Genomic DNA, 11,704 nt, shown 5'->3' with positions numbered 1-11,704 from the left:
GCCAGGCCAGCCTCTGACAGCGGGGTGATCCCCATGGACACCACCCCAGCTCCCTAGCTCTCCTCTCTGGGACCCCTCTCTGGCTCTAGTGGGTAAAGCCTTGCTGTCAGGGCCCCACCATCGCGTTGCCAGAAAACCACGGGGCCGTCAACCCAGTTTTTACTGAAGAACTAAGAACTCTGAGCTCCAACGCAGGCTCTTTTGTCTGTGAGCTGTGGCAACAAAGACAAGCAGGAAACCCAAGAGAGCGTCACAGCACAGGCTTCGTTCAGTGGCCAGACGATGAAGGAGAGGGAGTTGAAATTCTCAGATCTACCCCTCGTTTCGCTGGGGTCAGAGAGGCTGCATAGAGAACAGGAGGTTGGAAATGAAGGCGCGGTGCAGGCTGTTAAGAAGGAGGAATCCTTGTGGGCTTTCTGGGAAAGGAGGAAGCTGGCAACTGGAGGAAGCTGGCAACTGGAGAAACCAAGGAAGAGGAGCACAAATGGTAAGGATCTGCGTCCCCGTGATGGCCGACTTTCCCCTCTTACATTATGTCATGTTGTAGGACTTGAAGGGACAAAAAAGTAGAGCACAGTCTCCCAGGTGCTGATGCCAAAGGTGCCCCTTGGGTTTGGCAGCCGGGCCAGGACCCCTGCTCCCCAGAGTGGCCTTCAGCCTGACAGCCTCCTCCCCTCTTCAGCGCTGCAGTTCCTGACTTCTGGTCAGAGGCGGATTAAGGCGGGTGGAGGCCCCGGACTGGGAAGTAGATATTGGTTGGGCCCCTTAAAAACAAGGAGAGAGCCAGGGAAAAGAAAAATCCGCATTTCCCATATTTTATGCAGCGTAGTAATGAAAGCAAACTTGGTGTCATTAGAGGAAAGTGTCAAGTTGGGGTTTTGCAGGGCCCTTCAGAAGTCGGGGCCCAGGGTGCACTCCCGCTGCGCCCACCCTTCAATCCGCCTCTGCTTCTGGTAGGGCTGCAGGGCCCCAATTACTTGTTTAGAATTGATATTTTAGAAGAACTCAGAATGATTCATTTAAGATCCATTCCTGTTTAAATCAGCAGTGTGTTACTTTTTCTTGTTGACCTGTATTTCGTCGCATGGCTGTACCACCGTTTGTTTATTCACGTGCCATGAAAGGTCTGACAAGTGTCAACGTTTGTTTTTTATGCCAACTCTTCTAATAGGTAACCACTGGTATCTCCTTGGGGTATGGATTTGTGGTTTCCTGGTGATGAATGAGGATTTTCTTTTCCTGTGCTGATTAGCATGCACAGGTTTGCTTTGGGGCAGAATCTTCAGACGTCTTTCTCACTTAAATGGGCGGTTTTTGTCTTGTTGTTGTTTTAATTGAAAGGTTTTTCACATATTCTGGGCACATTTATCACAAGTGGGAGCCCTTTAAATTTGTTGTTTTTCGACTTTGCTTTGGCTATTTTGGGCTCCTTGCAATTCCATGTGAATTGGATGACCAGCTTTTCTATTTATATAAAAAGGGGGATGACATTGTGATTGAAATCGCATCGAACGTGTCCTCATTTAGATAGTATTGCTATCTCGATCGTTTGTCTTCTGACCCATGAACACGGAATACCGTTCTATTTATTTGGACATTTTAAATTGATTTCCTGCATTCTTTATAGTTTTCAATGTACAAGACTTTCATCTCCTTGGTTAAGCTTATTTCCAGTATTTAGTTCTTTGAGATGCCATTGAAATGGAATTGCTCTTTAATTTTCTTCATGGATTGTCACTGCTGGTGTATAGAAACACACAGATTTTTGTATGTTGATGTTATGACCTGCAAATTTGCTCATTTCATTTGTTGTTGCCACAGGTAGATCTGTGGTAGATTCTTTGAAAGATTATATATATATATATATATATAGATAGATAGATATAGATATAGGTATAGGTATAGATATATGGAATCATACCATCAGTGATACAATTTTACTTCTTCCTTTCTGATTTGGATGCCTTTTGTTTCTCTTCCCTGTCTACTTGCTCTGGCTAGAAGTTTAGGGTAATAATGAATAGCAGTGGTAAAAGTAGGAACCCTTGTTTTGTTCCTGATCCTGGTGGGAAAGCTTTCAGTCCTTCAATATTGATTTTGTTGTTTTCTGTGGGGTTTTCATAGGACACCTTTATTATGTTGAGGAAGTTCCTGTCTGTTCATGGTTTTCTCAGTGTTTTGTTTTGTTTTTGTTTTTTAATCTACTTAATGGTTTTCTCACTTTTTTTTTTTCAATCATGAAAGAGCATTAGATTTTGTGAAATGCCTTTTCTGTGTCTATTGAGGTGGGCAGTAATTGATTTCATTCCATTAGTGTCTGTTGTATGGATTGATTTTCTTATATTGACCTTCTTGCATTCCTAGGATAAATCCTACTTGCTCACGGTATATAAACCTTTGTACGTGCTGTAGATTCAGTTTGTTAGTATCTCGTTGAGAAGTTTTTCATCTATGCTCATTAAAATGTATCCTGGTCATTATTATTCGGGGGGGGCGTGTCTTTATCTGGCCTTGGTATGAAAAAGAACTGGTGATCTCATCGAATGAGTTAGGAAGAGTTCCCTTCTTTTCTGTTTTGGAAGAATTTGAAAGATGTCAAGGTTACTTCTTCTTCTGTGTTTAATAGTGTTCTTCACGTCTTTTAATCTTTCTTTCTTTTTTTTTCTATCCTCCCTTGATGATTGTTTTATTGCTTTTTAGAGAAAGACAGGAAGGGAGAGAGAGGGAGAAGCATCCATTGGTTGACATTTTGTACGTGCATTGACCAAGAAATGGACCCACAACCTAGGTGTGTGCCTTGACCAGGAATCAAACTCATGACCTTTCAGTTATGGGATGATGCTCCAGCCAACTGAGCCACCGCAGCCAGAGTTCAAGTTTTGTTCTGTTTTGTTTTGTTTTTTAGTTTTTTAGTGTAGGTGTTCACTGGCGCACATTATTTCTCACAAGTGCTTTTTGTTCATCCCATTGGTTTAGGTATGCTGTGTCTTAATTTTTTGTGCTCTCTAAGCAATTGTTTCAGTCAGTATATTTATTCCTGAATGGGCCATACTTTTTAAATTTGCTAATGCCTTGTGATTTTCTTCTTGAAAATGGCGTGTCTTACTCTTATGCTGTAACTTTGGAAATCAGATCTTCCCCTGGTCCAGGGTTTGACTTATTTTTTTGTGATGGTCGAAGGTTATAGTAGTCCATTTTTCAGGGGTTTACTGAACTATTTTTAGAGGATGTATTTGTTGCTATGCGTGGTCACTGAAGACTGCTCCTCGGCGTATGTTGGGGTAGTGTTTGGACAGAGATCTCCTTGAATACCAGGAGCCAGAAAACAAGAGAGTAAACCTTTTTTCAGTCTTTGAAGATTGGCTGTTAGGGCTGTCCCTCAGCACTCAGCCGGGTTTGCACTGAGCCCAGGGACCAGCCCAAAGTGAAAGCTTATTTCTTCAAAGGTAATTTTTGAGCAAGCATCTTACCCGAGGCATGCATGTGGCTTTCTGAATTCCCCAAATATATGGGTGATTTTGAGGGCTCTAATTTCCCAATAAAAGCTCTCTCCCCAATTTCCGCCCATAGGCATTTTGCCACCTGTGGTATTATGCCTCCACCAGAATCTTTTGGGCCAGGCAGCTATGGGTTGTTGGCCAGCTTAATGGCTTCAAGCAATGCCCGTAGCTTTTCCAGCCTTCAGGGAGCTCTCAGACGGCTTTAGAACAGACCTGCCTACACGATCATTAGCAAAGAGGTCTTGCTCTGCTTTCTCCAGACCTGAGGACCAGGATCCCACCCTGGGAACTGGGGGATGCGGTTTTCATGCCCACAGCCAAGCTGGGGAAGGAGTGGCACAAGGGCAAGGAAAACCGCCCCAGAGCTTTCCTACCGTTTTCCAGTGGCCTTTTTATAAATTCACTGTTTGCTTGATTGCTGTGAACCTTCGGCCATTTATAAAGTTCTAACAAAATACAGTTGTTTGAAAACAATTACTGTTTAGTAGAAATGATCTCCATTTTTTACTCTTCTCGGAGATTGTTCCTGACAGGCTGCAGAACTGCTGCATTCTTTATTAGAAGTTTTTAAAGTTCTTTTTTAATTACACCTTACATACAATATCATATTAGTTCCACATAGTACAATATAGTGATTGACTATATTCCCAATGCCATACCTCACACCCTCGTGTCTATTTTTATAACTGGAAATCTGTACTTCCTACTCCCTTTCACGTTTTTCACCCATTCTTTTGCTCCCACTTCCATCCAGCGACCGTCAGTTTGTTCTCTATGGGTTTGTTTCTGTGGGTAAGAGTGTAAATTGGCACAGCTACTATGGAAAAGAGTATGGAGCTTTCTTAAAAAATTCAAACCAGAACTACCACGTGACACAACAATTCCACTTCTGGATATTTATCGGAAAAAACTCCAAAAAAAGATTTATGTTCCTTTATGTTCTCTGCAGCACTATTTGCAATAGCCAAGAATTAGAAGCAACCTAAGTGTGCATCAGTAGATGGCTGGACTAAGAGGGTGTGGTACACACACACACACACACACACAGGAATATTAGTCAGCCATAAAAAAAGAATGAAATTTTGCCATGTTAGGTACCGTATGATTTCACTTACATGTGGACTTTTTAAATAAGAAAAACAGAAACAAAGTCAGGATCCTGCTTGTTTTTCAGTGTTTGTTCCAGGAGAGATTGGAACTGCCATGTTGCTGATGCCACTTCTCTGTTTTGGCTTTAAGGAATTGATTATGAAAGTGACTTGTGTGTCAAGCCATATCAGAATGAGAGCTGCTGAATTACAATGACGTTTGAAGGAGTTTCTATCGAAGTAGTTTCCTAGAACTTCACTGGCTTTTTCTGTATCAGGTCTCCTCATTTTACTGATGTGTCGTTGCGTAGTTTGTGACCATTGCCTCTGTTGTGACCTGGTAAGCAGGGTTTGCGGCACAGCAATGACGTCCGGTAAGGATGCTTGAGAAAAGCGTCTTGGTGATGTTGTCGCTACACTTCTACTCTACCCCTTGCGGAGGAGCAGGTGGAGGTTCGGGAACAGGTTATTTTGTAAATCATCTTCAAACTGATATTTGAAATACATGTATTAAGTCTTTCTGGGAAGAGCTGAGTGTTTTATGTGTCAGTCGTGTAATTCATAATTGAAGTGAAAGTATTCTTTGAAAAATGGTGGAAAAAGTTTCTCAATTAACTTTATGGTAAACATTCAGTCACTAAGCACTTCATAACCTTGATCTAATGAAAAACCTGATAGTTTCTGTCTTTGACGGTGAAATGTAGAGAGTTTGCACACAATGGCATGGGAGAGCTTACTTGAATTAAATGTTTCATTTCAGTAAGATTGGCATTTTTATACCTGAGTGCCTCTTCTGTAGAAGCACTTTTAACTGTTGAATGATTTGAAGGCATGGAACAGTGATAGCAGGGTACCTGAGAAATACCTGGAATATTTCATCTGAATTAGGTTAGCAGAGTTGTTATCATTTATTATGATGTGTTTGGTTATTGTCCGTTAAAATAGAATTAAGCCACTTCTCTTGTTTTCTTCTTTGTAAATTACGTTTAGGTATCGGACTTGTTGAAATACTTAGTGATAGGTAACAAGGATAATGGAAAGGCCTCTATCATGATTACACTTTTAGATCCTTTTCCTGGATGTGCTGTCCTTAAGGATTTACGTATTACTCAGCAGGAAATAAAACACCGTAGAGGAAGACCTTTTTCACTTTTGGAAGTCATCATTATTCCATCATCTTACTATTTTCTATAGTACCTTTTCCAAACCTCTGATGCTCTGAATGTGAAAAACGGGATTTTTAAAAACAATGATGAGGAAAGAGCCCTAAGTGGGTGGCTCAACTGATTGGGTGTCATCCCACAAAGCGACAGGTTGCAGGTTCGATTCCTGGTCAGGACACATGCCTGGGTTGCAGGTTGGGTCCCCGGTCGGAGTGCATGCAAGAAGCGGCCGGTCGATGTTTCTCTCTCGCATTGATGTTTCTTTCCATGTCTTTTTCCCTCCCTTTCCCTCTCTCTAAAAATAAATACGTAAAATCTTTAAAAGTTTATGATGAAAAGATAGCATGAGATCAGCCCTCTTAAATAAGAAACGGAATCTTAATATACCCTCTTACATTGCAGTAAAGGTATAACTATCAAAGTTTCTTGGTAAACAATTGAACTTAAATATTGCAGAGGTGTGATATAATATATGCTTGATTTTCATATGCATAAGATACATGAATATCTCAAAATTCCCATCTGATCCTTTGAGTTACAATTTAGTGTTTGAGTTATAGATATTTAACACTTGAAAGAGTTTTTGAAGTTTTAGTTCGGTTTTAAATTTATAAACTTCAAAATTATATTCAGGTAAATTTTTCTTATGAACCTTATTATACCCTCAAAATGATAACCTGCGTTTTGCTATGTACCAACATGAAAATACAGGTAAGTACACAAAGACCTAAAACCAGAGTTACAGTACTAAATGAATAATAATTTGTGCTTTTCATTCATTGAGTATGCTATAACATTTAAAAAATCTATGCTGTCGTGAGAGAGTCTATTAGAACTTAAATTAAAACATTGTAGGCGTTGAAATGGAAGAAATAATTTACTTCTAACATGTTCCATCGTAATAGTGACATGAGTCAGTGTTTTTTTTTTTTTTTTTTTTTTTTTTTAATTTTGGTTTTTCAATTACAGTTGTCCCCTTTTCCCCTAATTTCTCTCCCCCACCCAACCCACCCCCTCTCCCGCAATCATATCCCTCCCCGTTGTCCATGTCCATGAGTCTTTTATACAGGTTCTTTGACTAAACCCTTCCCTTACTTATCCCCCTTCTCTCCCTCTCCCCACCCCCCTATTGACTGCTATTCTGCTCTTTGTTCTATTTAGTTCCTTTGTTTGTGTTGTTCTTGAGTTTCCTGTATTGGGTGATATCATATGGTATTTTTCTTTCTTTGCCTGGCTTATTTCACTAAGCATAATTCTCTCTAGTTCCACCCATGTTGTCGCAAATGGCAGGAGTTCCTTCTTTCTTTCTGCTGCATAGTATTCCATTGTGTAGATGTACCACAGTTTTTTGATCCACTCATCTACAGATGGGCACTTAGGTTGTTTCCAGCACTTAGCTATTGTAAACAGGGCTGCAATGAACATAGGGGTGCATAAGTTCTTTTGAATTGGTGTTTCGAGATTCTTCGGGTATAATCCTAGTAGTGGAGTCGCTGGTTCAAAAGGCAGTTCCATTTTTAATCTTTTGAGGTAATTCCATACTGTTCTCCATAGTGGCTGCACCAGTCTGCATTCCCACCAACAGTGCACCAGGGTTCCCGTTTCTCCGCATCCTCGCCAGCACTTGTTGCTTGTTGATTTGTTGATGATGGCCATTCTGACTGGTGTAAGGTGGTATCTCATTGTGGTTTTTATTTGCATCTCCCTGACGGCCAATGATGTTGAGCATTTTTTCACGTGCCTATGGACCTTCTGTATGTCCTCTTCGGAGAAGTGTTTGTTCAGGTCCCTTGCCCATTTTTTAATTGGGTTGTTTGTTTTCTTGATGTTGAGTCGTATCAGCTCTTTATATATTTTGGAAATCAGTCCCCTGTCTGTGATGTCATTGGCAAATATGTTTTCCCATATGGTTGGTTTCCTTTTCATCTTGCTGATGTTTTCTTTTGCTGAGCAGAAACTCTTTGGTTTGATGTAATCCCATTTATTTATTTTTTCCTTTATTGCTCTTGCTTTAGGAGATGTATCCGTGAAGAGATTGTTACTTGAGATATCTGATATTTTCTTGCCTATGTTTTCCTCTAGGACTTTTATGGTGTCACGGCTTACATTTAAGTCTTTGATCCATCTTGAGTTTATTCTCGTGTGTGGTGTAAGTTGGTGGTCTAGTTTCATTTTTTTGCAGGTCCCTATCCAGTTCTCCCAGCACCGTTTGTTAAAGAGGCTCTTCTCACTCCATTTTATGTTCCTTCCTCCTTTATCAAATATTAGTTGACCATAGAGGCCTGGGTTTATTTCTGGACTCTCTATTCTGTTCCATTGATCTATATGTTCTTATGCCAGTACCAGACTGTTTTGATTACAGTGGCTTTGTAGTATTGTTTGATATCTGGTGTGGTGATTCCTCCTGCTGTGTTCTTCTGTCTCAAGATTGCTTTTGCTATTCGGGGTCTTTTTTGGTTCCATATGAATTTATGGAGTATTTGTTCTAGGTCGGTGAAATATGTCAGTGGTATTTTAATAGGGATTGCATTGAATCTGTAAATTGCTTTGGGTAGTATGGCCATTTTGATGATGTTGATTCTTCCCATCCAAGAACATGGTATTTGCCTCCATTTATTTGTTTCTTCCTTAATTTCTTTCTTCAATGTTATGTAATTTTCAGAGTACAGGTCTTTTATCTCTTTGGTTAAGTTTCCTCCTAGGTACTTTATTTTTCTTGTTGCTATAGTAAATGGTATTTTCTTTTTTGTCTCTGTCTCTGCTATTTTATTGTTGGTGTACAGAAATGCCTTAGATTTCTGTATATTTATTTTGTACCCTGCGATTTTGCCAGATTCACTTATTATATCGAGTAGTCTTTTAGTGGAGTTTATAGGATTTCCTATGTATACTATCATGTCATCTGCATATAATGAAAGTTTTACTTCCTCTTTCCCAATTTGGATGCCTTTTATTTCTTTTTCTTGTCTGATTGCTGTGGCTAGGACTTCCAACACTATGTTGAAAAGGAGCGGAGAGAGTGGACAACCTTGTCTAGTTCCTGAGTTCAGGGGGAATGCTTTCAGTTTTTGTCCATTGAGTATGATGTTGGCCTCAGGCTTCTCATATATAGCCTTAATTATGTTAAGATATGCTCCCTTTATTCCCATTTTGCTGAGTGTTTTCATCATAAATGGGTGTTGTACTTTATCAGATGCTTTTTCTGCATCTATCGATATGATCATGTGATTTTTGTCTTTCATTCTGTTTAGGTGATGTATTATATTTATTGATTTGCGAATATGAAACCATCCTTGCATCCCTGGAATGAAGCCCACTTGATCATGATGTATGATCTTTTTGATGTATTGCTGGGTCCTGTTTGCCAATATTTTATTGAGGATTTTAGCATCAATGTTCCTCAGTGATATTGGCCTGTAGTTTTCTTTCTTTGTTGTGTCTTGACCTGGTTTGGGGATTAGGATAATACTGGCTTCATAGAAAGAGTTTGTGATTTTCCCCTTTTCTTGGATTTTTTGGAACAGTTTGAGGAGGATAGGAGTTAGTTCTTCCCTGAATGTTTTGTAGTATTCGCCTGTGAAGCCATCCGGTCCAGGGCTTTTGTGTACAGGGAGATTTTGGATTACTGTTTCAATTTCCTTCTTTGTTATTGGTCTGTTGAGACTTTCCACCACTTCTTGATTCAGTTTTGGAAGGTTGTATGTTTCTAGAAATCTGTCCATTTCTTCTAGATTGTCAAATTTCTTGTCATACAGTTGTCTGAAGTAATTTCTAACTATCATTTGTATTTCTGAGGTATCAGTCGTGATTTCTCCTCTTTCATTTCTGATTTTGTTTATTTGTGTCTTCTCTCTTTTTTTCTTGATTAGACTGGCTAGAGGCTTGTCGATTTTGTTTCTTTTTTCAAAGAACCAGCTCCTAGTTTTGTTGATCTTTTGGATTGTTTGTTTAGTCTCTATGTCATTTAGTTCTGCTCTGATCTTGATGATTTCATTCCTTCTTCTTACCCTAGGCTTTGTTTGTTGTTGTTGTTCTAGTTCTTGTAGCATTATGGTTAGGTTTTTTATTTGAGATTCTTCTATCCTTTTCAGATATGCCTGTATTGCTATGAACTTCCCTCTCAGGACTGCTTTTGCTGTGTCCCACAGGTTTTGGGTTGTTGTGTGCTCATTATCATTAGTTCCTAGAAATTGCTTGATTTCTTCTTTGATGTCATTGTTAACTCATTCATTATTGAATAGCATGTTATTCAATCTCCATGAGTTTGGGTGTCTTTGATTTTTTTCTCTGAGGTTGATTTCTAGTTTCAAGGCATTGTGATCTGAAAAGATGCTTGATATGATTTCAATTTTCTTGAATTTGTTGAGGCTTGTTTTGTGACCTATCATGTGGTCTATCCTTGAAAATGTCCCATGTGCACTTGAAAAGAATGTATATTTTGCTTCTTTGGGGTGAAAAGTTCTATATATATCAGTTAGATCCATGTGGTTTAGTGTGTTGTTCAATGCCTGTATATCCTTGGTGTTTCTTTGCTTGGATGATCTGTCTATTGTTGATCATGGAGTGTTGAAGTCCCCTACTATGAGTGTGTTGTTGTTGATATCCTTTTTGTGGTCTTCTAGTATTTGCTTTGTGTATTTGGGTGCTCCTATGTTGGGTGCATATATGTTTATCAAAGTCATATCTTCGTGATGGATTGCTCCTTTAAGTATTATGAAATGTCCTTCTTTGTCTCTTTTTATTGTCCTTGCTTTGAAATCCGTTTTGTCTGATATGAGGACTGCTACCCCGGCTTTTTTTTCCGGTCCGTTTGCTTGGAATATTTTTTTATATCCCTTTACTTTCAGTCTGTGTAAATCTTTTGTTTTCAGGTGCGTTTCTTGTAGACAGCAAACATGTGGGTCCTGTTTTCTTATCCATTCCGTTACCCTATGTCTTTTAATTGGAGCATTTAATCCATTTACATTTAAGGTTATTATTGACGTGTATTTATTCATTTCCCTTTGTACCTCTGTTCCTCTCCTCTCTTGTTCTTTTCTTCTTTTTTCTTAGAACACTCCCTTTAGCATCTCTTGCAATGCTGGTTTTGTGGAGATGTATTCTTTCAGTCTTCCTTTGTCTGAGAAACTCCTTATTTCACCTTCTATTTTGAATGAGAGCCTTGCTGGGTAGAGTATTCTTGGTTGTAGGCCTTTGTTTTTCATTGCTTGAAATATTTTTGACCATTCCCTTCTGGCTTGTAATGTTTCTGTTGAGAAATCAGTTGATAGCCTTATCGGAGCTCCCTTGTATGTTATTTGCTGTTTTTCTCTTTCTCTCAGCAAGTATTGATGACGCACGTCCAAGGATAAGCCGTGAACGACTGAAGGCTCTTTGAAGACGAGTAGAGCAGCATGAAGAGCCGATGATGGAGCTTCAGAGAGCATCGCAGGGCACCACTTTAATTATATTTTGTTTGTTATTTGTTATGTTTTAAGGTTTCATATTTTAAACATTTTATTTCTTTAGAGAGGGGAAAAGGCAGGGAGAAAGAGAGGGAGAGAAACATGATGTGAAAGAAAACCTCCGCTGGTTGCGCGAGGCAGGCAGCTGAACCAGACAGAACCTGCAAGCTACACGTGTGCCCCCTACGACTGGGGTCAAAGCCGCGGGTCCGTGTGCAGGCTGGTTCTCAAAGCGCCGGAGGTACCGATAATATTTCCTATTTTTTCCTCACAGAACGGAGGAAATAAAAAGTAGATTTAAAGGTTAGCCATGCCGAGAGTATTGCCCCTTTACCTTTTTCCTTCATAGACTGTTTTGTTTGCATCTTAGGAATTATAATCCTTTTGTAGATACATGTAGGCATAGAATCTTTTTTCTTTCTATAGTTATCATAATTGAAAAAGTTGAATTGTTGGATATTTTCTCATGCATTGTTTTGGTTTTGTTTGTTTTTCATTGGATCGAGTGG

General features: G+C 39.5%; 1 long non-coding RNA gene across 1 annotated transcript in view; it reads left to right on the top strand.

The window, feature by feature from the left end:
• Positions 1-200: 200 nt before the first annotated feature.
• LOC149990039 (uncharacterized) overlaps positions 201-11,704 on the top strand; it is a 28,823-nt gene continuing 17,319 nt past the window's right edge. Inside the window, exon 1 of the long non-coding RNA XR_016508972.1 lies at positions 201-487. This is a non-coding gene — a long non-coding RNA (uncharacterized LOC149990039). The remainder of the gene's footprint in view (positions 488-11,704) is intronic.

Source organism: Furipterus horrens, unplaced genomic scaffold (genome assembly GCF_987537825.1).
Source record: "Furipterus horrens unplaced genomic scaffold, mFurHor1.1.pri manual_scaffold_33, whole genome shotgun sequence".
NCBI lineage: Eukaryota > Metazoa > Chordata > Mammalia > Chiroptera > Furipteridae > Furipterus > Furipterus horrens.
Note: the sequence above shows the minus strand (reverse complement) of the source record. Positions and strands in the feature narration are given on the sequence as shown.